The sequence below is a fragment of the Chiloscyllium plagiosum genome, chromosome 21 (genome assembly GCF_004010195.1).
Source record: "Chiloscyllium plagiosum isolate BGI_BamShark_2017 chromosome 21, ASM401019v2, whole genome shotgun sequence".
NCBI lineage: Eukaryota > Metazoa > Chordata > Chondrichthyes > Orectolobiformes > Hemiscylliidae > Chiloscyllium > Chiloscyllium plagiosum.
Window position 1 is genome coordinate 29,058,331 of NC_057730.1, and position 5,862 is coordinate 29,064,192.

Consider the following 5,862-nt stretch of genomic DNA (forward strand, 5'->3'; position numbering starts at 1 on the left):
TCACCTTCATCCCCTCCCCACTCACCTATGGTACTCTATGCTACTTTCTCCCCACCCGCCCTCCTCTAGCTTATCTCTCCACGCTTCAGCCTCTCTGCCTTTATTCCTGATGAAGTGCTTTTGCCTGAAACGTCGATTTTGCTGCTCCTCGGATGCTGCCTGAACTCTGCTCTTCCAGCACCACTAATCCCTAACCAATATCCTGTTCAGCCGTAACATGACCTCACAACTCCTCCATTCAATGCACTGACCAATAAGGGAAAGCATACCAAACTCCTCCTTCACTATTCTATCTACCTGCGACTTCACTTTCGAGGAACTATGAACCTTCACTCCAAGGTCTCTTTGTTCAGCAACACTCCGCAGGACCTTACCATTAAGTGCATTGGTCATGCTCTGATTTGCCTTTCCAAAATGCAGCACCTCATATTTATTTAAATTAAACTTCATCTGCCACTTCGCAATCCATTAGCCCATCTGATCAAGATCCTGATGTATTGAGGTAACCTCCTTCCCTGTCCAGTACACCTCTGAATTTTGGTGTCGTTTGCAAACTTAACAACTATACCTCCTATGTTCACATCCAAATCATTTCTATAAATGATGAAAAGCAGTGGACCCAATATTTGTGGCATACCCGCTGGTCACAGGCCTTCAATCTGAAAAGCAACCCTCCGTCACCACTATCTGTCTTCTACCTTCAAGCTAATTCTGTATCCAAGTGGCTAATTCTCACTGTATTCCATGAGATCTAACCTTGCTAACCAGTCTACCATAAGGGGTCTTGTCGAACGCCTTACTGAAGTCCATATAGATCACATCCACCACGCTGTCCTCATCAATTCTCTTTGTTACTTCTTTAAAAACTCCTTTTGGTTTGTTTTCCTTTCAGAAATGTTTGCTCTGAAACAAAAACTCAGCAGGTCTGGCAGAATCTGTGGACAGAAAATAGTTAACTTTTCTGGTCCTTCAGAACTCAAACTTCAACCTCTATTTGACAACTACCTTCAGTGATGTGACTGAATTACAGAGCTCAGTTTGCAATGGATCACAGACACAGCCTGCATCCTGTCACTCCAAACACCTTGTCTACTGTGTCTGTTGCTCTTTATGTGGCCTCCTGTACATTTGGGAGACAGGATGCCAATTTGCGGAACATTTTAGAGAATATCTGCAGGACACTCACCAATCCATCCCACCACCCTGTGTCTAAACACTTCAACATCCCCTCCTCCTCTGCCAAGGATATGCAAGTTCTGGGCCGCCTCCACTGCCAAATTCTAGCCACCCGACACCTGGAGGAAAAACGCCTCATCTTCTGCCTCGTGACCTGCCAACCACACGGGATCAATGTCGATTTCACCACTTTCTGATTTCCCACCCTACCTTATCCCAGATCCAACCCTCCAACTCGGCACCACCCTCTTGAACTGTCCTACCTGTCCATCTCCCTTCGCACCTATCCATTCCGCTCCACACTCCACTCTGACCTGTTACCATCACCCCCCACCTTTATCTACCTATTGCATTCCCAGCTACCATTCCCCACCCCATTCCCGTTTATCTCGCAGCCCCCTTGGCTCCCCCACCCACATTCCTGATGAAGTGCTTATACGCGAAACGTCAACTCTCCTGCTCCTCGGTTGCTGCCTGACCAGCTCTGCTTTTCTCAGTGTTTGACTATACATCCTATTATTGTAGTCTAGACTCTGGTCTGGAAGTTCTACAATTTAATTGAATTAATTTTATTTCATTAACTGCTTTGAACAGTCTCCTTTTACTGGGAGAAACTTTTACTGCTGTCAATTCTTCTTCAAACTGCCTAAAAGCTTTTTGGTCTCTGGGTGTTTCTAAGCTAGAATCGATCCTTGATTAATCTAACCTCAAAAGCAAGCAATTATCTGTGTGTTCTCTCACTCTGGTCATGCACGTCCCACAATGTAAACAAACTTACATTATCATTCCATGAGGCCTTCAATCAACTGCTGAGAGACACATATACTGATTTAAAATCATTGTTCTGGAAGGAATTACCTCGTTAATTTATAAACCCTTCCACACAAGTAGACCAATGTTAATGCCAAGCACTAGTTTACAATTGAAACTTTTTTTTTCTTTTTTAAATGATATAAAAATCAGAGCTTTCATCACAGGTGGTACCTTTTCTAGTCCTTTAGTGGGCAGTTTTAGCCTCCACTGAACACTTTGCAATGTTGAGTTCTTAGTGGAGCCTCCTGACTTGGTGATTCATGTTTTGCTTATGGATTGCTTATTAACATCTGATTTCCTGTTGATTGTGGAAACCAAAAATGGAAGGTTTCTGCAGAGAAGCAAAGATCATACAAGATGTGCCTGCCTAAATTGAGTCACCAAGTTAAGATTTTAAATAATTTACCTTGAACTTACATGCTGCCTTTCGTTTTTAATTGTAAATTTGTTTAAGGATGCTAAGGAACCAGAATAAATAATTTCTGTAGCTGTTTCCATTTGTATTACACTTTCTGCTTATATTCAGAGAAACATTAACTTTATGCTGTGGTCTTTATATTTCTGTTCATGAACAAGATCTAGTCATCAAATGCTTTTCATCCTCAGTAAGTACATTATCATCTCCACAATCACTTTTTCAGGGTACTCTCGTCTTGGTGCTTGCAGGAAAATTTTCAAGATCCACATTACGATTACAGGGCCTTGATGAGGCCTCATTACAAATTGTGTGCTATTTAATCTCCTTGTCTGAGGAGGGACATTTGGACTCCTTCCATAGCAAGAAGGTTCAGCAGACTGATTCCTGGGATGGCAGGACTGACGTATATAGAAAGACTGGATTGACTGGACTTGTATTCACTGGAATTTAAAAGAATGAGGGGGGATTCACCTGGAAACATATAAAATCCCTGATGGGACTGAACAGATTAGATGCAGGATGAATGTTCCTGATGTTGGGGAAGTCCAGAACTAAGGGTCACAAGTCTAAGAATAAGGAGTAAGCTATTTAGGACTGAGATGAGGAAGACCTTCTTCAGAATTGTGGACCTATGGAATTCTCTCCCTCGGAGGCTGTTGGTGCTAGTTTGTTAGATATATTCAAGAGGGAGCTGGACACTGCCCTTGTGGTTAAAGGGATCAAGGGCCATGGAGAGAAAGTGGGTATGGGATACTGAAATTTCATGATCGGCCATGCTCCCGTTGAATGATGTGCAGGTCTGAAGGGCTGAATGGCCTACTCCACCTATTTTCTATGATTTGTTATTTTCTAATATATAAATCTCAGCCTGAAGGTCCCTTCATCATTAAACATTTATTTTGTAGGTATATATCTTGATCACCCTTACTGACCTCCAGAAAGTCTGCAGTAGTGAATAGAGTGGGTTCTTGATTATGTGTTTTGAGGTATGTCTCTTGACTATACTTAAAATATAAGCCATAACTATTAACTTAACCTGGGCAGTGTTTTGTAGAGGGATAAGACGGTGTTATTTTCTGGATCTGTAGATTGTGAAGCAAAAGTGGCCTTTAGCAGAGTGATATGCGCTTCTTGTCAGATGTGGGAGTTTAAAGAGTTTAAGGGTTACTGCGGATTATATCTGTAAATGCTGTTAGTTGCGAATCTTATTAGACTGAATGGATCAGTTGGAGAGACAATTAGAAGCAATGAGGAATTTGCAGCAGTATGTGATGAATGGCAGTTATAGGAAGGGGATAAAGTCTCAGATACAGTCACATAGATGGGGTAACTCCAGGAAAGGGAAGAGAGGTAGGCAGCTAATGTGGGAGCCTTCTGTGGCTATACCCATTTCAAACAAACATGCTGTTTTGGAAAATGTAGGGGGTGATGGATCCTCAGGGGAACGTAACACGAACTGCCAACTTTCTGGTATTGAGACTTGCTCGAATGCAACAAGGGGTATGTCGGGTTCCAAGAGATCAATTGTGTTCGGATATTCTCTAGTCCGAGGTACAGACAGATGTTTCTGTGGCCAACAGCAAAAAATCGGAATGGTGTTGCTTTCCTGATGCCAGGATCCAGAATGTCTCGGAGGGTGCGGAATGTTCTCAAGGGGGAGAGGGGCCAGCAAGAGGCCATTGTCCACATTGGAACCAATGACATAGGAAGGGAAAAGGTTGAGATTCTGAAGGGAGATTAGAGAGTTAGGCAGGAATTTAAAAAGGAGATCCACGACAGTAGCAATATCTGGAATATTCCCGGTGGGAGGATAGAGCAGATGAATGCATGGCTGAGGAGCTGGTGTATGGGAGAAGGATTCACATTTTTGGACCATTGGAATCTCTTTTGGGGTAGAAGTGACCTGTACAGGTAAAGGGACGGCTGGAAAATGGGAAGCCTTCAGAAATGAGATAACGAGAATCCAGAGTAAGAATATTCCTATTAGTATTAAAGGAAAGGCTGGTAGATATCGGGAATGGTGGATGACTAAAGAAATTGAGGGTTTGGTTAAGAAAAAGAAGGAAGTATAGGTCAGGTATAGACAGGATAGATTGAGTGAATCCTTTGAGTATAAAGGCAGTAGGAGTATACTTAAGAGGGAAATCAGGAGGGCAAAAAGGGGACATGAAATAGCTTTGGCAAATAGAATTAAGGAGAATCCAAAGGGTTTATACAAATATATTAAGGACAAAAGGGTAACTAGGGAGAGAATGGGGCCCTTCAAAGATCAGCAAGGCGGACTTTGTGTGGAGCAGCAGAAAATGGGGGATATACTAAAGATGGGGGACTAATTTTACTAATACTAAAATGGGGGACACACTATTTTGAATCAGTATTTATTATGTAAAAGGATATGGAAGATATAGAAAGTAGCAAAATAGATGGTGACATCTTGCAAAATGTCCATATTACAGAGGAGGAAGTGCTGGATGTCTTGAAACATATAAAGGTGGATAAGTTCCCAGCACCTGATCAGGTGTTGCCTAGAACTCTGTGGGAAGCTAGAGAAGTGATTGCTGGGCCACTTGCTGAGATATTTGTATCATCGATAGTCACGGGTGAGGTGCCGGAAGACTGGAGGTTGGCTGATGTGGTGCCAGTGTCTAAGAAGGGTGGTAAGGACAAGCCAGGGAACTATAGACTAGTGAGCCTGCCCTCGGTGGTGGGCAAGTTGTTGGAGGGAATCCTGAGGGATACGATGTACATGTATTTGGAAAGGCAAGGACTGATTAGGGATAGTCAACATGGCTTTATGCGTGGGAAATCATGTCTCTCAAACTTGATTGAATTTTTTGAAGAAGTAACAAAGAGGATTGAGGACAGAGTGGTAGATGTGATCTATATGGACTTCAGTCAGGTGTTCAACAAGGTTCTCCATGAGAGACTGGTTAGCAAGGTTAGATCTCACGGAATACAGGGAGAACTAGCCATTTGGATACAGAACTGGCTCAAAGGTAGAAGACAGAGGGTGGTTTTGGAGGGTTGTTTGTCAGACTGGAGGCCTGTGACCAGTGGAGTGCCACAAGGATCAGTGCTGGATCCTCTACTTTTGTCTTTTATGCTCGCATCCAAATCATTTATGTAAGAGGTACAGTTAGTAAGTTTGCAGATGACACCAAAATTAGGGGTGTACTGGACAACGAAGAAGGTTACCTCTGATTGCAACAGGATCTTGAACAGATGGGCCAGTGGGTGGAGAAGTCCCAGATGGAGTTTAATTCAGATAAATGCAAGGTGCTGCATTTTGGAAAAGCAAATCTTAGGACTTATACACTTAATGGTAAGGTCTTAACGAGTGTTGTTGAACAAAGAGACCTTGGAGTGCAGGTTCTTAGCTCCTTGAAAGTGGAGTTGCAGGTAGATAGGATAGTGAAGGCGGTGTTTGGTATGCTTTCTTTTATTAGTCAGAGTAT

At 42.7% G+C, this 5,862-nt stretch overlaps 1 protein-coding gene across 3 annotated transcripts in view; it reads left to right on the plus strand.

The window, feature by feature from the left end:
• Positions 1 to 5,862, plus strand: part of gid4 (GID complex subunit 4 homolog) — a 51,623-nt gene that overhangs the window by 32,409 nt on the left and 13,352 nt on the right. The gene's annotated exons all lie outside the window — the stretch shown is intronic.